Source organism: Mobula birostris, chromosome 10 (genome assembly GCF_030028105.1).
Source record: "Mobula birostris isolate sMobBir1 chromosome 10, sMobBir1.hap1, whole genome shotgun sequence".
Taxonomy (NCBI): domain Eukaryota; kingdom Metazoa; phylum Chordata; class Chondrichthyes; order Myliobatiformes; family Myliobatidae; genus Mobula; species Mobula birostris.
The window spans coordinates 98,260,820-98,285,764 of record NC_092379.1 but is presented as its reverse complement, the minus strand read 5'-3'; the positions used below and the strand labels follow the sequence as shown (position 1 = coordinate 98,285,764).

The 24,945-nt window shown below is 39.9% G+C and overlaps 1 long non-coding RNA gene across 1 annotated transcript; it reads right to left on the bottom strand.

The window, feature by feature from the left end:
• Positions 1–3,071: 3,071 nt before the first annotated feature.
• LOC140204561 (uncharacterized) lies at positions 3,072–16,929 on the bottom strand. Its single transcript, XR_011887670.1, has 3 exons — positions 16,581–16,929; positions 9,223–9,280; positions 3,072–3,107 (listed from the first exon to the last, which is right to left on the bottom strand). It is a non-coding gene; the product is annotated as an uncharacterized lncRNA (long non-coding RNA).
• Between the last annotated feature and the right edge of the window lie 8,016 nt (positions 16,930–24,945).

Below are 24,945 nucleotides of genomic sequence, written 5' to 3'. Positions count from 1 at the left end.
CTGCATGCTAGGAATAACTACCTTAATTTGATAAATTTTTTAAGGTCACCCCTCAGCTTCATCAACTCCAATGAGAATAAACCCACCCTATCCAATCTCTCCTTATAGCTACAGCACTTCAATCCAGGCAGCATCTGGTGAATCTTTTACACTAACACTACCACATCCTTTCTGAAGTGCAGCAACCTGAATTGTACACAATATTCCATATGTAACCTGACCAATATTTTGTATACAGCAACACGGTAGCTCAAATGTTATGCCTAGTGCTTCACCCTATGAAGGCAAGCATGCCAATTGCTTTCTCCACTACCCTATCCACCTGTATTGTCATTTACATGGAGCTGTAAAGTTACACTTTCTGTTCTTCAGTGCTATCAAGTTCTCTTTCATTTAAGGTACAAGTTCCATTAGTATTTGACTTCCCAAAGTGTATTAACTCAATGAAAATTAGAACAGAAAAATAGGTTGATATTTCAATCTAATATACTGAGGCAGTGCTACCTATGAAAGAGGTCTGGTTTGCCAGGTTACAGATCCAATGGCAGTACAATGACAGTAGAAGGACTCGTATCACCAGCTTCAGGAACAGTAACTACCCTTCAGCCATCAGCCTCCTGAACAAAAGAGGATAACTACACTCACTTACCCATCCATTGAGATGCTCCCACAACAATGATCTCACTTTAAGGAGTCATTATCTCATGTTCTCATTATTTATTGCTATTTATTTATATTTGCATTTGCAGTTAATTGTCTTCTGGGATCTGGTTGATCTTCCAGTGATCCTGTTATAGTTACTATTTTACAGATTTGCTGAGTAAGCCCGCAGGAAAATGAATCTCAGGGTTGTATATGGTAAGATACATGCACTTTCAAAATAAAATTTATTTTGAACTTTAAAGAACAGCAAAGTTATCTTTGTTTATTCCTCAATCAACACTCAGAAATAACAAGTTTCTCATTATCACGCTGTTGTGCACAAACTGGTTTTCCCCATTTCCTACTTTACAAAAGTAAAGCATTTTAGAACGTTCCATGTTACGAAATAGTTTCAAGTCTAAACACAAAGCCTACTTACTGGGTGTGGGGGGGGTGGTGGTGAGAAAAAATTATCTTAAGTTTTGAATAAAATGAAATTTCCTCAGTCCGGGCCAAAGGTTGTGAATGGCATCAGGTTTTTTTTTGAGCTTGAGATCATCAGGGATAGGAATGTGGGACATTGCAGTTAAATCTATAGTAATTATAATAACTAGCAGGTCATGCTAATTCCCAACTTGGGACAAGCACTTAATATTACATCTCCTCCACAATCTCCATCAGCACTGGTGCACCACAGGGCTGCATCCTTAGTTCCCTGCTCTACTCACTTTACACTTATGACAGTGTGGCTAATATCAGCTCCGATTCCATATTCAAGTTTGCTGACGACACCACTATCATAGGCCCAATCAGCAAATGGAGGGGGAGATTGAAAATCTGGCTGAGTGGTGCCACAGTAACAACCTCTAAAAATCAGCAAGACTAAGGAGTTGATTATTGACTTCAAGAGGAGGAAACCAGAGGTCCATAAGTCAGTCCTCGGAGGATCAGAGGTGGAGAGAGTCAGCGACTTTAAATTCCTCGGTGTTACATTTCAGAAGACCTGTCCTAGGCCCAGCATGCAAGTGCAATTAAAGCACAGCAGCCCCTCTACTTCTTTAGGAGTTTGCAAAAATTCGTCATGACACCCAATACATTGACAAACCTCAAAAGATGTGTTGTGGAGAATATACTGACAGGTTGCATCTCAGCCTGGTATGGGAATGCCAGTGCCCTTGAATGGAAAAATCATTAAAAAAAAAAGATAGTGGATACAGCCCAGTGTATCATGGCTAAATCCCTCCCCACCATTGAATATATCTACACAGAGTGCTGTCACAGGAAAGCAACATCCAACATCAGGCACCCTCACCACCCAGCTCATGCTCGCACCACCAGGTTCAGAAACAGTTATTCCCCTTCAATTATCAGGCTCTTGACCCAAAGGGGATACTTTCACCAACTTCTCTTGCCTCATCATTGAAATGTTTCCCCACCGACGGGCTCACTTTCAGGGTGCTTCATCTCATGTTCTCTATTTATTGCTTATTTATTTATTCTCTATTTATATTTGCAGTTTGCCATCTTTTGCACACTGGTTGAATGCCCAGTTGGTGCAGTCATTCACTGATTCTAATATGGATTTATTGAGAATGCCTACAAGAAAACCTATCACAGGGTTGTATATGGTGACATATGTACATTGATAATAAATTTACTTAGAACTTTGATACTGGAAATTCGATTCAGAGAATTAAGGATTTAGCTGCCCTTGTGTTTATCTTTCGGATATTAGATCAATTATACATATTCCACAGATTGGAATAATGTTTTCAAAGTTAAGGCTGAAAGAAAGGCAATATTGAAAGATTGTAGAACACTTAATTTAGTTTAAGTCATTCTGTGCATTGCAGTGTAGTGTGCTCATTGGAGCAGCAACTGGACATTCTACGCAAAAATTTTAGACAGCTATTATCAGATCAGTTGTCAGTCACAGACAAAAAGATTGACAACCAAACAATACATCCATATTAATGTGCAGAGCATGTGTATTTTAATATTTCAACTCTATTGTGTGCAATCCAAAGTTTTAAAGCAGCTCATTGGTGAAAGCATTTCATACTTTCTTCCTCCCACTCACCCCACCTATGACAAATACGGGATAGTACTGTGCAAAGGATTACCCATACCACATGTTGCACTGCTTTTTGCATGATTACAATGTGCTCATTAACAGCATTAATCCAAGACAGAGGACTTGTGGCAAAATTAATGATCCTTGGCCAAGTCTTGCAAAAACAAATAAATTGCTCAATCAATAAATGAAGCTCGTGTTTTATTACACTGCACCTTCCCTTACCTGACTCAGAAGGGCATGGGTCCTTTGTGAGACAGTCGGGGTCTCAGCCTCCTGTATTTCTTCAATGAAAGATGTCTTTGGCTGGGCCTTCTGCCTACTTTTTGTACATACATCCTGATGCCAACCTCATCCAGTGCTGATCCTTCTGATAGGATGGCAACTGGCCCTGGGAATTGAATAAGCAAGATTAGTCACCGTTGAGAAAGAAATGACAAATTGGAAGTGGGCAAGACCAGAATAAATTCATGCAAACTTTAAACAGTCAGAATATGTTTGGAATAATAACTGACTAGCGAAGGTCACAGATTAAGTTACAGTACTGTTCATTCCACCCAACTGAAGACCAGCAAAAGCAAAATGAATTTTGCCAACAATTGAAATTCTTGAAATTGATTATTAACCAAATTTTAGCGATACTATATGGTATGTGGTAGAACCATTTAAAAAAATTGCAAGACAAACTGCCAAACCACAAGCTTTTTAAAACCACAGGGTTAGGCTACATTCAAAGAGTAATAATTCTTCACAAGGACTAGTGACGAACACTGACTGGAAACCTACACTTCCGCTAATGCCAGCAGCATCCAGCAAAATCATTTACATTTCACATTGGAATGTTTGTCTCATTACTGCTGGGAGTAAAATGATCTTCAGTTATAATGAACTGCTTTTGGTTAAAACGTGATTTTTCTAAAATCTATGTTTATGAATTTGCTAGACAAGTCACAAAGTTTGTTTTCCATACAAAAATATTGGACTCCTCTGGCCATACAAACTGCAATATTCTTATTATATGTTAATTTGGCAGTTGACATTAAATATTTATTTTCCATTGAGTACTGTTATTCGCAACAGCTGTCTGGCTGTTCCCTATTAAATCTTAATATTCATGCTAAATTATAAAACCTTGCTGTTTGCCATCAACTTTTCTTTTTAAATTAAAAAAAAATCACTATCTTGCTCTGTCAGGAATGATCATCCCCCAAATTTCAGGTCAATACCTGCCCAGGGTGCTTCCACAGGGTGCCTGCTGCAGCTTCCCATTTTTCCACATTTAATAAAAAGCACCCCACATGAAGTTCACTGTCAGGTCTATCTCTGTCACATTTAATACACTTGGGGTCCAAGTAAAGGTTTTATTGAAATGTACAAATTACTCGTGTGTACCTAGACACATGTTGTGTCTGCGACAAATTCCTATATCACTTTGTATTGGCTTGTTATTCTGAACGTGTCACTTGTACTGATAAGGAGGAATTTAGCCCCTGGCCAGGCTATAGCCAGACTTTGGGCTAAATTTACTGTATATTCTTGAGCAGCAGTCAACAACTGCATGGCCTACTGCAGCCTGCAGGTTGGTCCATCCAACCATTTCTGGTCAACTCCAATACAGAGCTGGTCCAGCTGGTGTTCTCTTGTCAATCAATTCTGGTGACCACTGTTCTGCTAGCAACCGAATGATCTTATGCACGAAACCTAAATGTGATTATCCCCTATTCACTCAATTTTCTTGCTTATTTACCTTTACTTAAGAGGAAATTGTTCTGGTTTTTGGTGTTATTCCATTTCCTATTCTTTTAAATGATTTAAAATTGCTAGGCAAATAGATTTTGCCACAATTTCTTATTTATGAGCCCAAATTTGTTACGGGCCTCATCTTGCTCTTAGCTCAATATTGACACTAGACACTCCAGAAATAAAACGACTAAAATATTTAATCACTTTTTCCTGATCAACATCTGTTAATATACTTAAAGTTTCACCAGTTTCCTGGTTCTATACATAAACCAATCATTTTCCACTCAGAAGGTAGCAGCTGTGGGGAGGGATGGAAAATAGAGACCCAATACCAGTTACATTTAGGTACCTGCACATCAAGGCAGCAACAAACAACCTCTAATATGGCAAATGATACACCCGAAGGGTAAATGCTTAGTGTTCATGGCAGGAAATGTGGGTACCAAAGCTCATATTGCTTAAAATTGTATCCAGCCAAAACGAATTCCTGTGCTTAAAATGGCCTGTGCTTTCCCTGCAAGATTTAAATCCCACAAGTCTCGCAAACACAAGGAAATCTGCAGATGCTGGAAATTCAAGCAACATACACACACAATATGCTGGTGAACGCAGCAGGCCAGGCAGCATCTATAGGAAGAGGTACAGTCGACGTTTCAGGCCGAGACCCTTCCTCAGGACTAACTGAAAGAAGAGATAGTAAGAGATTTGAAAGTGGGAGGGGGAGGGGAGATGAAGATCTGAAATGATAGAAGACAGGAAGGGGAGGGATGGAGCTAAGAGCTAGAAAGTTGATTGGCAAAAGTGATTCCACAAGTCTGTTTTTTTTTCCTTTCATAGCATTTCACGAGGGAAAAATTGAACACAACCACATTGCCGAGTTAGTATTTGGAAGAGGAAGTGTTAGTCATTACATCATTCAGTAGCCTGCCCTGTATTGGTACATTAAAAAAGGGATAAAGTTTTCAAAACTTAGTGGGCTACAATTACTGTCTATTGCAACCCAATAGGAAACAAATGATTGGCTGGTAAAAGTCTGATATTTACATACCCTTGCCTTAATTGGATAGATGCCATCAATCTGAGAAGTTTTCTCACATTTTATGAAGCTTTAACAGTGGAGAAATTTTGATTGTCTTGTTACTCATCTTTGTCAAGTGAGTAGTTGAAAATCTATTTATATTGCAATACCTTAATCAACCTTGATAACCATATCCAAAGATCTCTCAACTTTGCCGAACATAACTTGTCTACAGCAAATCAGTTTACTGCTTTAATCCACATATTTCTATGTGATCACAACCTTATTTTAAAATATAAATTCAAAGTCTACAAATTGCATAACATATCACATGTCCACTAGGCATTGCAACTGCCATGAAAATTGGAGACTTCGGCCCAGATTGTAAAGTCTATAATTTTCATTAAAATTCATTATGCATTGGGCAATTCAAAATGTACAAACACGCAAAAGGGCTCATGCAGTCTGCAGCAGTCCAACATCAGTATCTACTACTGCAGTGGTCCCCAACCACCGGGCCGTGAGGAAACGATATGATTTGGCGATATGAGTCAGCTGCACCTTTCCTCATTCCCTGTCATGCCCTCTGTTGAGCCATTACGCGCGCAAAGTCCGTGTCAGCGCAGGAAGGAGATCAATTCCTCCAGCTTGCAAATGACGGCAGGCTGAAAAGTCTGTTTGACATCACATCTCTGCCAGCATTCTGGATCAAAGTCAAGGCGCAATATCCTGAGATAGCCACGTAAGCACTGAAAACGGTGCTTCCATTTCCAACATATCTCTGCGATGAATGTAACAAAAACTAAATTGCGAATTAGACTGGACATAAGGAACCCCCTTCGAGTATCGCTGTCTCCCATCACCCCTCGATAGGACCGTCTCGTTGCAGGAAAACAAGCCCAGGGCTCCCACTGATTCAGCGATATTGGTGTGTTGCAATGATTTTATATGTTCACATCGGGAAAATATGTGCTGTGTGTTTAATATCCACACATTACTTAAAATGTTATGATGGTATTGACTTATATAATCATATAACAATTACAGCACAGAAACAGGCGATCTCTGCCCTTCTAGTCCGTGCCGAACGCTACTCTCACCTAGTCCCACCAACCTGCACTCAGCCCATAACCCTCCATTACTTTCCTGTCCATATACCTATCCAATTTAACTTTAAATGATAATATCGAACCTGCTTCTGACACTTCTACTGGAAGTTCATTCAACACTTACTTCAAGGTCCCCTGTCCTCCCCTGATAATTGACTTATCACTATGTTCATGCGAGGGAAATATGCGCTGTGTGTATAATACTAAATTCATTATATAAAGCCTTTTAGAAATGAAATTGAGTGTACTAGCCACTTATCACAGCTATTCAGGTCGTGATTAACACCCCCCACCCCCCGAACAGAATCGCCAAAAACGATTTTGTGGAAAAGTAATCGGCAGGTGCACGCATGCGCAAATCACACATGCACACTGGTGCCTGCGCAAGGCTTCATGGTCATTGTAGTCTTTCTCTGGGTAAACGCAACGTATTTGAGTGCTACTCTTGTCCATTGGCAGCCATCCCGCACCCTCCACTCCCCTCCCCCGGTCGGCCGGGCCGCAAGAATTTTGTCAACATGAAACCGGTCCACAATGCAGAAAAGGTTGGGGACCCCTGTACTACTTATTATTTTTTGCTACTAGTCCTCAATACAACTTGTGCACTTCAGTTCTCTTTTTAATTACTTATGGAGCTACTGTTACTAACATTTTCCCTTGTAGAAATATTTAATTTGTATTTGAAGATTTCCCAATATCAATTCATTGATCTGTTTACTACCTCTTCTGCCTTTGTAGTTGAGGCCAGATCACTTATCTCAGCTAAAATTGCTCCAATACCCTTTGACTTTTCATTGTCCTTTTAATATTGAGCTCAACCATGTTGTGTTTCTGTTAACCAAAATAACTGCAAGAAAGAACAAAAGACCCTTCTCATACGTTACCTAGACTGGAACTACATAGCCATGCTTCAGCTGCAAGATCTGTTGCTATGAAAACCAGCCTCCCCTCCATGGACTCTGCCTACTCTTCTCACTGCCTCAGTAAACCAGCCAACATAATCAATGACCCCTTGCACCCCAGACAATTATCTCTTCTCCTCCCCCTCAGGCAGAGGACACAAACGCTTGAAAGAACACAGACATCCTACCTCTCCTGGAAGTTCCGGGAGTTTCCCATATATTGAGAGCAGCTCCCTGCCGCCCAGAAATTATATACAATATCCTGGAAATCGATTTTTTTTTTTTTTTGAGAGGGAGAGCAAGAGCAAGAGGGAGCATCCTGATAGGTCTACTCAGCATAAAGAGAGACCAGTTTTTTCTGTGGGTGGGCTTTACAGTCGGCCTCAAAAATAACAACAGTGTTGCTTACTGCACTGTTTGCAACGGTAACTTTTCTATTGCCCATGGTGGGTTAAGACTGTAAAAGACATGTTGAGGTGAGTTTAACAGGTGTCATTCATTCATTAGCATAGCTAATATTATTTAAACTAGCTGGCTGGCTGCTAAGGAGCTACGCTATTGATGTCTTATGTGAAAAGGCCAAACTCCCTGTAGACTTGCTTAAAGTTGTAATAGAATAAAAAAAACTGACTCCATGATAATACAAGTACGTACTTTAATGTCACATTTTCTGCATATACCCAACTTGGTTTACAGGTTAGACAAAAATCTCTAAACAAAGTATTACATACACCCTTGGAAGTCGACAGGGGGGGGAGAGAAGAGAGAGAATATGGGGTTGCAGGGGGCAGGGGTGCTACCTCCCTGAAATGAGTTTTTGCAGGGTGGGATGTCTGGATGGCTGAGAACATACCACCAAGCTGAAGGGCAGTTTGTATCCCCACTGTTACAAGACTGTTGAATGGTTCCCTAGTACGATGAGATGGATTCTTGACTTCAAAATCTACCTGATCATGGCCTAGCACCTCATTGTCTGTTTGCATTGCTGTCTGTAACAACAGCTTATTCTATATCGTTATACCTCAATTCACCTTTGTAATGAAATGACCTGTATAAATAGCATGCAGAACAAAGCTTTTCTACTGTACTTCAATAATAAACCAATTTACCAAGCTGAAAGGTTCAATATGCTGGCTTGTCTTCTTTGGACCAGTAGAGATTGAGGGCCAAAATTTAAAGTGTATGAAGTTAATGAAGGGAATGGTTAGAATCAATAAAAAAAAGACAATGCCTTTGGAGGGGAAAATATACAAAAGATAAAGGAGAAAGATCAGCAGGAACACAAGAAAAAAAAATTATCTGAAGGATATTAAGGGTCTGGAAACTGAGTGCCTGAACAAGTGACAGAAGTAGACACCCTCATACCTATAGTGATCCTAGATACATTGTCAAGAGCTGCAATTTGGATGACCACTGAAAGTGGGGTTGAGCTCTGTAGTTCTTTCTTGACTGGAATGGATCAAATGGTCTTCTGTTGTAAACTTCATTTGATACGAGGACTATCCCCATGTCTTACCACCTAAGATGATTTCCTGAACAACTACATCCAGAGTACAGTGTAGAACTTCCTTATTGGCCAGGTGCTGTTGAAAAAGGTGGCCTGCTCCTTTCAGAAATGATTCTGTCCCTTTTATTAAGCTGGCAGAAAATAACTGCACTTAATTCAAGTCATAGGCATTGTTAATCCATTAGCTGCACATCATTTAAAAGAAAACTAAAAATAGAGTGAACTACCTCTGCAGGGGAATGCTTCAAATATGTGCAGAATTCTTGGAGGACTGCAGCAACATGTCTGCATAAGAACAAGATTATAAATTAGTAATTATTTATAGCCATTTGTTTTATTCATTTCACTAATTACAAGACAGAATATTTCCATTTAGTTGCTTCTGAAAGAAATAGTGGCAACATGTCCACTTTGCCTTTCTCAATAAAGATCTACCCCATGTTTGGCTCATTCTGCTGGTGAGCAAGTCCTATTGATTGGCCCCCCAAGTATCTAGTTGGAGCTTAATTGATAATATCTTTAAAACCTCCATTCCCTCCTACCCCATCATCTCCCTGACAGTCCAGCTTAAGATAACCACTTCTCCAGTCTTAAAACTGAGAACTCACTTGGGTATCAAATTCCATGAGATGGAAAAGAAAGAAAGAAAAACATCTGCTTTTGTCTGGTATCTGAAAAGAAAGTACATTGTGAAATTAACCAAAACTGCACTGCATTCAACTTGTGCAAGTGTTTTGGAATGGCTTACTGCATCAGAACAGGCAACAGCCCTTCCACTCCTCCTGACCATTCACAAACATTCTATATCATGTGACTCATAGCCAGCATGAGGCCCTCCCCATTCAGAATAACACTAAATTTTAAAAGTTGATCAGATGTAAACTGTAAAGTACAGAAAAGCAATTTTAACCCCAAGCACTTTGCAGAAACTAGCCCACTGGGGTTTTAGTCACCTTAAAGCTTCAACTACCCATATCCTTTCTATTTTACATTTTCTGGGGGACTGTGAACAAGGTAGTCATTTAAAGTCAGTGTTGCTTGATGATACAAATCAGGATCTAATCATACATCAGACCCTGGCTGAAAATGTTTAACTAACAGACTGACAGAAGAAACCCAGTGTTCCTTTTCTTCCCACCAGACTCAAGTAAATGCGATCTGGAGGCAGACAAACAGGCATATTTATTCTATTTCCCTTAATTACCAAGGAGGCCCAGGTGTAGTCTTCTAGACGCAAGGTTTAAGGCAGCTGATCCATACACCACATCTTCTCAAACACAAGGCCTTTGCAAAACCTCTTCCTCACAATTTACCCAGTTGCTTTAGATCATTCCTTTCACCTGGTCTTTTGCCTTCAGTTACCATGTCCATTCATGTCCAGCAGAAAAGCAGTGGGGATTATGAACCAAGATCATCATACTACAAGCTCAGGCCCAGCGCATCTCATCGAGTCATTCTCCAGGATAGGCGATTGATTTTAACTCACTCACCCCTGTTGGCCCCTTGTTGCACTATTTCAATGCATTCAACACGTTCACCTTTGATCACGAGGTATAAAAATCTGATGTGGAATCTAACCTTTTTAAGGAGTTTTCTTGAGAAGCTTCCTTTGAGTTTGGCATCACCACGTTTTATTTGCAGTTTTGGAACAGACTTTTCCAAAATGCAATTTTCACTGCCTGGACTAAATGTTCTTAAACATAATACTCTGATGGTAGATTCCAGCTCATACAACCCTGTTCACCATTAATAGGCTATTTCAAGGCTCACAATTACAAGAACAAATCAAATCCTTAAACAACAGCCAGAAATACAATCAGAAGTGTGAATGGTTGCTTTTCACCCCCTGGTATTGCTCTGGCAAGAACTGTTCTGACACTGTTGCATATGTTAATCTGACCCAAAGATTTTGAACCACATTCAAAGTTCAAAGCAAAATGCCATACACTTTCTTGAGATTATTATTTTACAGGCATTTACAAAAGAAAATAGAATTTTATGAAAATCTATCTATAAAGACTGACAAATGCAAAGGAACAAAAGGCAAACTGTGCAAATAAAATACTGATAACATGAGTTGTAAATTGTCCTTGAAAGCAAGACTGTAGGTCATAGAATCAGTTCAGTGTACTGCTGAAGGAAGTTATCCACACTGGGTCTACAGCTTGATGGTTGTAGTGTACTAACTCTTCCTGAACTTGACGGTGTGGATCTAAAGCCCAATTTATATTTCTGCATCAAATGTATGCCGTAGGGTGATGTGCACCTCCCCAAAAAAATGTAACTCACGCGTCGCGGAGACGCAAACTGCAACAACTGTGATTGGTCCGCTCGGTAGCATTGCTCTTCCTCCTACACATTTCCAATTGCTTTTCTCTGCCATGTCTGTACACTGATGCGAAATAAATGGCTGGAGACTATGAACCAAATCGTCAAATCCACCTGCCGACATCTGAAAATATTTGAAATGCATTTCCTTGTCTATGTCTCTCACAAAGAAACTCAACACAGTGACATAGAAACCCCACCACCAACTAGCGTTTTGGCAGCGAATTGCAGAGCGACGCAGACACAACTACGCATGCTCGCTACGGCGTAGGGCTATGCAAAAGTATAAATCAGGCCTACTGCCTAGGCTACGGTGTAGCCCGTATGCACAAGTATAAATCAGCCTTTAGGCTCCGCTACCTCCTGCCTGATGATAGTATCAGAAGGAGGCATGGCCTTGATGATGGGGGTCTTTGATGGCACATTTTTTTGTGGTAACACTCCATGTAAATGTACTCAATGGGGAGCAGGGTTTTGCCTATGATGGATTGAGCTGCATCTTCCACTTTCTGTAGTCTTTCTTGTTCCTGGGCATTGGCGTTTCCATAGCAGGCCACAATGCAACCAGGTAGGACACACTCTACTATGCATCTATAGAAATTTGTCTAAATTTTTGGTGGCAAACTTCGAAGAAAGTAGAGGCACTGTTGTGCTTTCTTTGTGGTGACACTAATGTGCTGGTCCCAGGACAGATCCTCTCATAAGTTAATGCCAATGAATTTAAAGCTTCTGACCCTCTCCACTCCCCTCACAGGGACTGGTTCATGGACCTCCAGCTTCTTCCTCCTGTAGATGATAATCTGCTCTTTGATTTGAGCTGGTCAACAGTGATATTGTCAGCAAATTTAAATACAGAATTAGAGCTGTAATGAGCCACACAAACATAAAGTGAGTAGAGGAGGGAGCTAAGCACATAACCCTGTTGTGCATCTGTGCTGAAGTTAAGGGTGGAGGGGATGTTGTTGCCAATCCGTATCAACTGGGGTCTGCAAGTGGGAAGTTGAGAGACCATGCGGCCCCCTGCTTCAGCATATTAAACCATTGAGATGTCCCACTATGCCAATTTAATTTCCAAACACTATACAATTTTTGACATTCAAACTTTTATCAACAAATCCTAGTGTGTTTGATTTGGCTGGTACCAGCACGTTAAGGCCTGTTAACTGTACAATAGCAAAGATTACGTTTTTTGTAGTGAACCCATTATCATTGAATACACAAACTGCATGCACTCCTTGTTTAAAAATAACCTAGATATAAATGAATGATCCTCACCCTAAAGTGTTAACAAACCACACCCACAGGTTCAATGCTTAGACTTAATGAACTGCTTCCTCTAATTAGTGAGCCCTTTTCAAAGGATATGAATATGAAAGAATATGAGGAAATTAGAAGTCAAAATATACCACATATTTTAGTTAAAACAAGTATAGAACAAACCTGTCAAGCATGGTAAAAATTTTAAATGAAAAATATATATTGCTACAATTCAGAAGATTCTGCAGATAAGCCATTATTAGAAATTGAAATACAAGCATAGCTGCAAATAACTGGGGCACAGAGCTAGAGACTGAACAACATTACAACTGGAAGGATGCATCAGGCATTCGAATACGATGTCATCTACACATCTGATTTAGGAGTAGCATGAATTAAACTACAAATTGCATTAATAGTTCAAGTTTGTATAGAAAATTAGATCATCTAAATCAAAACAGTAGTAACTATTTAACTCACCTAGATACACAAATCTATTCCATATTTCCTAAATAATGAATCATTTTGCAATTGTTAGTATCAAAGTGCTCCTCAGCTGCTTGTATAATTTATGGGCTCACGGCATTTTGTGCTTTTACTACAGCAGCTCAGTTATATCAGCTAAGGCACTTTCCAGTACCTGTAATATTTACAGATACAATCATTCCTCCTTACTATATTGTCCATCTCAAAGACATAGGGGAGTATAATTATGTCTGGAACTGGGCAGCATGCAAGTTAAAACACAAGTGACTCTGGATACAACCCTCAACTCTTTGGATATCCACAAACATATGCGAATCAGGTTTCTCTTCCAATTGAGATCCCAAGGCAAATCTAACCACGTGTTTAGAGTATCTGACATAAATCTGCTGGAATATCAGTGGAGGGTCCCAAAGGTAATTACAATTCTTCCCCAGTGGTGCTAGGAGGCGAGGGATTGAACTTTTGGACCCAGTTAAGAGAAGCTTTGGCCTTCCACATCTGTTAACCCCCCCCTCCCCGCCCCCCCAAGAACTTCACCCTGTAACTTTGCTGAGTAGATGTGGGTGGGGAAGCTGGATAATATTAAGGAGATCCAGCCATTTGAATAGACTTGGTTTCTCAATGGAATTTGATGGTAAGTGCTCTTAATATTCCACAGAGCTTTGACTGGCCATCAATGTGCATCTGCCCTATGACAGCAACATTTTTGTACTGATTAGTTATCAGCTCAAACAATCTAACCTGCTGTCCTTTAATTAGTATTCATTCTCATCTAGCAGTTTTTAAAAAAAAGCAAACATAAAACAAAACATTGTGGCTCTCCTCCCCCTCAATAATTGGGAAAGATATTTTCCTTTTATATCAGAGAAGACTAAAGCAAAACAAAAGCGATTAACTTTAATTGAGCATAAATGTTGTGGGATGGATGTTAGATTTAAATAAATTCCATTCAATTGTGTTCATAAATTGTAAATGTTGTAGCTTACACAAAGGTTTCAGCAAGGAAATTAACATACCAAGATGATAAGACCACACAAGTCAAGGTTTTAGAGTTTGTTCCAAGTTTATGCAGGTCTCCTGTGAACTGTTGATGTAACTAGCTTTGGCGTAGTACCTTAAAGTTTGAATGAGCTATTCAACTGATCAGATTGGGCTGGCATATTATATGGCGTTTCTAGGTCTGCTAGCATTGAAGGAAAGAAGAAAAATTGAGATACCAAAAAAAATGTTTTCGTGTTTCAAGACTTATTGCACAATGCATTGAGAAGCCACAGGTACATTCAACAATGCACTGGCGAAGTGCATCAAAGATTTAATGGTCTACATCATCCATGTACTGTACTCATCATAAACAATAGATCTTTCATCTCTATGACGTCCTATCCAATTGTTTTGGCTTTGGATTTTAAATTATGTGATTTGAATTCATGTTCAGTTACACAATGCAAACTGGCAGCATTATTTGAAATTACTCAAGCTTACAGCAGTAGAATGTGAAGAATCAACCTGTTCTCATCAAATTAGCAAGGACAGACACAGGAGAATACAGAGTTAACATTTGATATTGATGAACTGTCAATCAAGAACATTTCTTTATTGAGATACAACATGAAATAGATTCTTAGAGCTGCACTGCCCAGCAGCCTCCAATGTAACCCTAGCCTGATCATGGGACAATTTGCAAGACCAATTAATCTACTAATTGGTAAATCTTTTAACTATATTTTGTCCTCTTTAAAAAAAAGTCACCTAATCTCATTTCCAGAAATCTCCATTTTTATTTCAGGTTTCCAGATCTGCAGTTTGTTTTTTGCTCAGACCTCAATTTGTGGTCCATGTTCATCATATCTGTGTCAGAACTAATCCAATTTGGAGTACTTGAAATCCATAATGAAGTTCTGAATTTCCACATTTGACTCCATATTCCTACTTTGATGCTGATGAGTAACTGTGATGGAAAACACTTAAAGCTCAGGAATCAGAATCCAAACTGTCCAATCTGGTCCATCCCAAGAATGAAATATTACCCCTGTATACTTAACCTCCAGTCAGAGTACCAAGTTCTTCATAAGAGGTGGCTTGTTTTAGTTTGGGCAGAATGTGTGGCCTGGGCGCATCAGCTGGAATCACCACCCACAGTCTCTCCACACCCACACTTACCAATACACAGTCATTCCTGTTGACATGAAACATCCCGCTCTCCAGCAATGTGGCAGGAGTCGTGACAAGGCCTCCAACAGCGAACAGAGGTCACACCATCAGACACTAATAGCTGCCTATGTCCCACAAACCCTGAGGGTTAATTCCCCAAATGCTACTTTAAGAAGTTGTCCATAGTCTAGCAATGCAATGTATTGACATCTGCAGTAGCATCCCTCTTCCTTAACTTGCAGATCCTAGACTTACTGCCATTTAAACTGGAAAATGTTGTGTTTCCATTTGGAGCTGTTGGTATTTGTCAAGGCCAATGAAAATACTGTAAATTAACTGGCAGACCAGCTGTGAAAGGCTGAAATAACCACAGTTGCCAATGAACAGAAAGTGTAGGTTGAGACTGAGTTTGGTATTGATAACTCTGAAAGGCAGTCTAGCACTCAAGTCAAAGAACCACACAGAACCATTGAAACTTCATTTTCAAAGAAGGTATTTCTGCCATTATGTTAATATCATTACTGTCTAGTCTCAAGCTGTTTCCTTGCATTATAATGCCCCATTGAATAAACATACAGATAAAAATAATGTTTTGTCTTGCCTTGGTACAAATCTGATGTAAGAATTGCTTTTGTTAATATTACATTGGGAGCAAGAGTGAAATGTTGACATATCACACTGAGGCAATCGCATGTAGTACTCCATTCCACAGCCAGGGAATGTCAAGGTCTGAATGGAACCATAAAATAAGCAAGTTTTTTTTTCCTTCAGAGTAAACATAGCTTTAAAAAAAAAAGACAACATTAAAAAAAAGCAATGACAAGCAATATTACAATATGACATCACGTGGGATTGGTTTAAATTACAGTATTTTCTTACTTGTGAAATTATTGAAAACAAATCACATTTTTAAATTAAATTGAACAGTCACTGTTCTCCAGGGCAGCTCCCACAGCATGATGCAGATAAACAGCTCAATGAAGTCTAGGGTTTAAGTATCACTCCATCAATCATTATGTACAATTATTTTATAACCTTTGAATTTATAATCACTGTAAATAGCAGGAATATGTAATGCATATGGGGAGTATCATCTCTATTTCCTAATTTGCTTTGGAATTAAATGCAGTTTCTGTACATCAAAGAAAATATTGAATTAAAAGTTGTACATGATTTGACGAATCATGTTATATACCATTCCTGTTTTCATTAGCTGTACTAAATGTTTAAATTATCTTCTGTTCATAATCTCTAACAGGTGTTACTTCAGAAAATTGTCATTATCGACAATGCCCCTGATTAACTTTACTCCAGTTTCTTCCAGTAAAAATTTAATACCGTAAGGTTCAAGAAAACGACTTACCTCCAGATACAAGGGTCAGAGAGACAAAGAGGACCAAGAGGACGAGTGTGTGGAACTTGACGTTCATATTCTTTCCTCTGTGTCTTCAGTATGAACTTGCAGTTGCTATAGAGTGATCAGTCGCTGCGAGAGGAGGCGTGTGTGTGTGTGCTTCAGCGCTTGCTGAATGGCTGTTCAGTTCTCAGTAGCTGGGAGTCTTTGTGGGAAGCTCTGTCTTAAATGGATAAGAGATCAGCTGATCATGTGGCTCACGTCTCATACCTCAGCACTCCGTAGGTCGAGCGGGAGGGGCTAGTTTTTTTTTCTGCTCCTCCTCACACGGAGCTGTGCAATTGTAAAACCGCCGGCCTGTCCTCTACGACAATCCAAAGGTTATTATAACGAAACAGTCAAACAAACACTTTGAGGGTTGGGATACTGCCAAGTTTGTGGTGGAAGTCATTAACCCTCGTAGTGCCGGATTTCCTGCATGTTTGTGGTGGAAGTCATTAACCTGCGTGCTGTTTGGTTTCCTGCGCAGCTGCTTTCCACCAAATTTAATCTTGGAATTTTTATTTTCCTTGGGAGTTTTTCTAGATACTTTCCGGTGAAAAGAGTGATATAACATCGTACGGCCTTTACCAGATGAAATGAAAGGCTGCCTTCAAGAAACAAGTTGTCGATGCGAACACATATTTCGAGCATGAACAGAAATCCCGCATTGTACCAAACTCCAAATTTAAAAAAAAGTACAGGAAACTAAGTGAATGGATGCTGCCGAATTGCTACCCTGTTCCCTGATTTAATAAAGCTTGTAACTGGAAAACCTGTACATGCCAAAAAATCTGTTGTGTCTTCGATAACGCGGAGATCATGGGTACTTGCATAACATTTAGAATTGGGTTAATTTTAGGAATCAAACCGAGGGAGCAGTATGTGAATATGAGTATCAAAAACCTATTGGTTTTAGGAGGGAACGTTTTTTCCCTGGGTATCGCTAGGAGACATCAGTCTGACAATAAAGTGAGAGGACGCCCAAGTGATATCAGAAAGCATATAGATTTTAAGACGACATTTACGTTATTTTTGTTCTTAATCCTCGAATTAACATTGGAAAATCCATATAAGCACATTATTTGGCCCTATTTAAGTACGAAATACTTTAAATATATCGTTTACTATTTAGAAGGAGTTGCTCTGCTTTCAAGTAAACGGTTGCACGTGTTGTCTAGTAAACGGGGACAATTTAAACAAAACTATAGAACGTCCTGCTGTTCAAACACGGACATAAAACAGATTCAGTATAGTGCTATACTTTACTTAAGTTCCTATCACACTCTGTGCTACGAAGTCGGAAAGTATTTCCAAATTATTAAATAAGTGTTTTTCTAATTTCTTCTTGTAAAGCCCAATACGCCATTGATTTAGCATTGTAAACGTTAAATAGAAATAAACTGGAGAGTGAAATACTGCATTGAATAGAACAGGTAAAACCGCGATCTGGTGTGAGACTGGAATCGTCGGTCACGAATAATTCCATTTAACTCGTAAATTTAGCTCAGCACAAAAGACATGTCACAGTGACAGGAATCTGCTGCTAAGAATATTTGTTTGACAGCACTGAATTCATTGGAACTGTTTAGCGCAGATGCTAAAGCATCCCTGGCTGAGAGGACTGCAACCGCTTTTGCATTAGACTGCAGGGTTTTCACCAGATTCTGGGTGGCTGCCACTGCATGGGGACTTTGGGGACTGCAGCAGAATTTCTGCACTAAGGAAAAAACACAACAGTATTGGAAATTGTTCCGTTTATGAAAGAAATACGCAAACGACGGAGGTCAGTGATGGATTTTCGCCACTACTGCAGCTTCTAACTTAAAATCAGTAACATCTTGTGTTGCTTGGGAGTACTAACGAAAGCTAGTACTTCGGGATTAGAATTCCTAACAATACAAGTTGGCTTTATATTGACAGTTTCCACGTAGTAACTGTTAAATGTGTGCTGTTAAATTAATAAATAAGCACTGAGACTTGTTACTGAGATTATTAAACAAATTCCCCCCCCCCCCACCTCCTCACACTGGTTAGTCTTGAGGAGACATCATGCTGAGACCGATCAAGCAGGTTCTCTTTAGGAAATCTAATTGCAAATGCTGGTCAACGAAATAATCTGAATACGGGTCTTCCAGTTTAAAAATAGGTATCATACTGTAGTGTGAACACCAGGCCTCATCCTCAGTTACAGATTCTAGAAAATGTGCTTTGAAGGCCACTTCATTGAACAGATTTCTCCAACACAGAAGCTGACTTTTACCTTCCTCTCTCTCTACCCTCTCCCCGAGGCTCACATGAGCCTCTGCTGATCTGCTGTGTAACCAGAGTCCACAACATGCAGCATCATACCAAGGGTGACTCCTCTTTCATTTTCCCTTATACCCCATGTTGATTCAACTATGATTGGAATTCAATACTCAACAAATGACATCTGCCAAACAGATAACTTCCTTTGTGCCAAGCAACTTGATGGCACTAATCTTTGTATCAATCTTTTTGATATGGTCATTCAGTAAAACAATATGCAGCAAGCAAGTTCTTGAGAATTAAGTTAAATAAATCTAAAATCTGTTCCATTCTCTATTTTTGAAGCACTGATTTAATTTTTATAATTTACTCCTTAGTACCTGAATTCTGAACTACTTCCTGTGAGGAAGATTGAGCCAGTAATGGTTTCCTTGTTGCTTCATTTATTAACCCAGCTATGAATGTAATAATTATTTTAAAAATCATGATTTCTATTATTTTTAAACTATTGTTCAGAAGGAAAACCAACTTCCTTCTTCATCTTTTGGACTTGGCAACCTTTTGTGAAGCATAGCATTTACCATGAGAAAACCTGAAATGGTGAATGCACATGGCAATGCACATTGATGTACTGAAGGGATATCTGATATGTTGGAAGGCACGGGTGTCATGATCTACAAGTGACAAACTGCCAGGGTAGAAACTTGATATCGGTCACCATCAACTGCCCTTAATACCTATCTTCTGTTACTTCCTTCCTTTGAAGTTAATGGAACTAAGGGGAACACTAGAATTCTAGTGTATATTTAACAAATGTCTATTATGGCCCAGTTTTCAAGCCATTATATATGGGGGGGGTGGGGGGAGGAGCTGAAAACAGAGGTGGAATGGCCATCACTGAGAGAGCTGGAAACCAACGAGCAGAATAGCCAACCGTCATAAAACAAGACGAAGAAGAAGAACCAGCAGAATACTCACACTTGTGCTTAATTAACTCTCAATAGTGGTAACTTGCATTTATGTTCCCTCTTTCATGCCCAAAGTGCTTCACATCCGATGAACCATGCAAAGCTGGGTCTTTTTTGTAATGTAGAAAGCACAGCAGCTTTTTTTTTGCCAGGAACAAAGTCCCACAAACTGAAATAGAAGGATCAGCCAGATTTTTATAGTAATATTGGTCATGATATTGGGAGAAATATATTGGTCTCCTTCAAACAATGCTGTGATTTTTTTATATATATATAAACAAGGCAAGTGAGGCCTTGGTTTTATATCTTATGAGAAAAGAGCCACCTCCAACAATGCGGAAATTATTCAGTGATTAATTGTGCACCAGAGTCTCGGGTGGAGCCTGAAGAGACAACCTTCTGACAATGAAGCAAGAACACTGCAACTTACATTTTGTATAAAATGTCTTAATTCATTAGAATTAGTAAATATTATTAAAATTTATTCTGGACATCCCATGACTGAAACAAGAATATTTAAAAAATATTATTTTTAAGCGACAGAATCAATATTTGAATGGAGAGGGTATTAAAATTAGAAGATATTTTGAGAAGGGGAATCAATAAAACAGGATTGTGCTCAGAATATATTATGGACTTTGGTTTAGAAATAGATGTAGGCGGTGAAAAATTTAACAAAGTGACTGGAAGCTTTGGGAACAGAGGAATGGCAACAGGTTAATATCTGAAATGGCTCAGGGTGAGGCCATGTTGGTTGCCAGCAACAGCTTCAGAACCTTAAAATCGATGGTTTCTTGTTGAATACCGCTTTTACTTCCTTGACATTTAGCTCTGTTGCTTAACATCCCTTTTGTTTTGCCTCAAACATTCCTTTTGAACTCACTACATTTGTAATGGTTACCATTTGCTGTAGAACACAATCATCTGCCCACATAATATTATAATCAGAGTTTTGCTAAAATTTGTTGTTCACTTGAGGCTATTGTTCTTCCTTTCAAACCTGTTGTGCGATTGCTAAACTCTCTTAAATCAATATTTTTTTTGTAATAGCAAAACAGCACATGCCCAGAACATGCCAAACCACCTGCTTGTAAAGCCTGCCAAAACTTAATAGATTTTTGAAAACAAAAGCTTTAATTGCATTCTCGGAGTTAATAAAAAATTATAACCCATCACAATATTGCATTGGCTGACAACAGTGCACTTCTATAGATGTTATTGAATATGCAGAGTTAGAAAAGACAACAGAAATGTGTGTTGAGTATCAGAACCAGAAACTGATAGCCTGAGTATTTTTGGTGCAGTCATGAAATTGAAAGGGAACATCAAAAGATTAATAGGATGAATACAACAAATGATGGCCAATTAAAAAAATAAACATTTTTTAGATTTGATTGAAAAGAGGATAATAAAGGGAAGATAAACTTCTAATGGAATAATCCATGCATTGATGCAGAACTCGTGTATATTTGTAGAGTCCGTTTTCATAGAAGTGGTGGAATCATACAGTAGGCAAAATTAAACAGAAAGACTATAAAGCATAGGAAGTGATAAGCAGAGAGAATGCATCAGACCAGCATTTTTAAATGTGGTAAATCACGTGGCATTGAGAAAATGTGGCCCAGGTCTCAAAAGAAATAGTGGCGGAAGATCTGCCAGTGATTTTCCAATTCTCTCTGGTTGTATGGATATTTTAAAAGGGCTGGAAGACTGCTAATGTCCGACAGTTGTTTAACAAAAAATGAAAGGCATGGACCAATAACCACAGATCCCATCATCTAATGTTGATAGTGGGCAAATTGTTGGTAAAAATTCTGAGGTAATGTAGCAATGAGAAAGGCATGCTTTAATCAAGGGTATCTAACAGTTTATTAAAGGAGAATCATAATCTGAATGATGATTAAAGAACTAACAAAGGCCAAAGGATAAAAAAAATCATTTGAAGACACAGGAAACTGCAGGTCCTGTAATCTGCACCAAAAAAAATAACAAACTTCTGGAGGAATTCAGTATTTTATTTATTTATTGAGACACAGCATGGATAAGGCCATTCTGGCCCTTCAAATCACACTTCCCAGCAACCCCTGATTTAACTCTAGCCTAATCACAGAATAATTTCTAATGACCAATTAACCTACCAATTGTCACACCTTTGGACTGTGGAAGGAAACTGGAGCACCTGGACTAAACCCACGTGGTCATAGGGAGAACATACAAATTCCTTACAGACAGCAGCAGGAAGTAGCATCTCAGGAGGCAAAGGGATGATTGATATTTCAGTTCAAGACCCTTTATCTGACTGAGAATGTTGAAGCAAGGTATAGAGCATAAAGAGGTGAGAGGGAAGGTGAGACAGGGCTTGATAGGTGATAGGTAGAATTCAGTGAGGTGGGAGATGGAGCCAGGTGGAGAAACTTTGAGCAGAGACAGGTGAGTGATAAGTGGAAACAAATAAGGAAAAAGAAGTGGACAGAAAGAGCCAGGTGGAGACAGAGACTGGAGGAGGCTAAATGGAACTAGAGAGGGGAGGTGATAAGTAGAACCAAATGGAGATGGGATGGTAAGGATACAAGGGAGAAAAGAAACAAATAGAAAGTTGTGTATGTGTGTGCTGGGCAGATCAAATTAGGTCTAAGAGGGTAAGAGATGCAGGTAATGGGGAGTAGGGGAGAATGGAAACAGTCAAAAAAAAAGGAGAGTGAACCTGGTTAGACCAGTAGGAAAGGGAAAGGAAAAGGAACACAGCTGGTGTGGGTTACCTGAAAATAGGGAAAAAAAAATGTTCATGTCATTGGGTAGGCTACCCAACTGGAAAAAGAGGTGTTTTTCTTCTAGTTTGCATTTGGCCTCGTCATAGTGGTGGTAAACGTCACATTAGAACCATAGAACACTACAGCACAGAAAACAGACCATTCGGTCCTTCTAGTCTGTGCTAAAGCTTTATTCTGCTAGTCCCATTGACCTGCACCCAGTCCATAACCCTCTAGACCTCTCCCATCCATGTATCTATCCAATTTATTCTTAAAACTTAAGAGTAAGCCTGCATTTACCATGTCAGATGGCAGCTCATTCCACACTCCCACCACTGAGTGAAGTTCCCCCTAAACCTTTCACCCAAAGCCATGTCCTCTCATATTTATCTCTCCTAATCTAAGTGGAAAGAGCCTATTTGCATTTACTGTCTATACCCCTCAACTTTGTAAACCTCTATCAAATCTCCCCTCATTCTTCTATGCTCCAAGGAATAAAGTCCTAACCTGTTCAATCTTTCCCTGGAACTCAACTCCTGAAGACCCAACAACATCCTAGTAAATCTTCTCTGCACTCTTTCAATCTTACTGATATCTTTCCTATAGTTAGGTGACCGGAACTGCACACAATACTCCAAATTTGGCCTCACCAATGTCTTGTACAACCTCACCATAACATCCAAACTCTTATACTAATACTTTGCAGAGTTACAGAATCAGAGGAGCCTTATATCTAGTAGTATAATGGTCTAGTTTACATTATCACCATGGATTTTAACAAGGCATTTGATGAAGTTCCTCATGGCAGATTGATCAGGAAAGTAGAAGTCCAAAAAAATCTAACAGAAAATGGGAATTTTAGTAACTGAAGAGTTGTAACCAAAGGCATTTTGCATTACTCTGTACTAGGGTTGTGTAAGCACATGGCCAAGTGGTTAAGGCATTGGACTAGCGACCTGAAGGTCATGAGTTCGAGCCCCAGCCGTGGCAATGTGCGTTGTGTCCTTGAGCAAGGCACTTAATCACACATTGCTCTGCAACAACACTGGTGCCAAGCTGTATGGGTCCTAATGCCCTTCCCTTGGCCAACATTGGTGTCATGGAGAGTGGAGACTTGCAGCATGGGCAACTGCTGGTCTTCCGTACAACCTTGCCCAGGCCTGCACCCTGAAGGGTGAAGACTTACCAGGCGCAGATCCATGGTCTCGCAAGACTAACGGATGTACGGATTTTTTATGATACAGTATATCCATTTTTAGCTATGGTGATGTAGAGTAAATTTCAATGATTCTTTGGATCCATGGAAGTAAAAGTCTATCATCTGCTTTGAATTTAGTGAAACCACAATGGACAAATTTGGGGGTTTCTGTGAATAGTACAGTGCTCAAGGAAGAAGCAGAGGGTAGGGTGTGACTTTACTACAAAAACTTAAGGTACAAACACAATATTTTCCTAAACACTGATATCTAGATTCAGAGGTAACAGTCTCAAAATAAGACCTTAGACATACTGAACAAATGAGGAGAAATTTCTTTGCCCTGAGAATGATGAATCTTTGGAATTCTCTATCAAGTTGGTTGGGAAAGTTCAATCACTCAATATATTCAAAAGAGAGATTGATGAATCTTTAGTTGGTAATAATTGTGTCACAATGGGGGTGTTGGGAACGGGCCCAAATGCAAGACACAGACACTGAAGTACAAGGAACAGGACTTGACTAGAGTAGGGACATGACAGGATACAGACAAGGAGCAGGGACAAGAACACAGACTTGGGCTTGGGCCCCAAGCCAGAGACTGGACAAGGACCCAGAACCTGGGTCTTGCCTCAGGCTCAGGCCCCAGAACCAGGCATGGACATGACATGACTGCAGGACAGGACGTGGCTGGAGTCTAGAGGCTTGAGGCTGGGGTCTTGGTCTTGAGACTGGAGACAGGCTGGGGTCTTGAAGGCCAGATGAGGACATGACAGGGCAAGGGTATTTCAAGATGACTCCTGGGCAGGATGCAGGACTCTTACCCAACGGATGCAAGGGACAGGGAGGGACAGAACCAACCGCAGGATAACAGGAAATGGCCTGGCTTACCCAGCGGAGGCAAGGGACAGGGAGGGACAGAACCAACAGCAGGGTAACAGCAAATGGCCTGGCTTACCCAGCGGAGGCAAGGGACAGGGAGGGACAGAACCAACAGCAGGGTAACAGCAAATGGCCTGGCTTACCCAGCGGAGGCAAGGGACAGAACCAACCATAGGGTAATGGTAAACAGCCTGGTTTACCCAGCAGAGGCAAGGGACAGAACCAACCGCAGGGTAACAGCAAACAGCCTGGCTTACCCAGCGGAGGCAAGGGACAGGGAGGGACAGAAC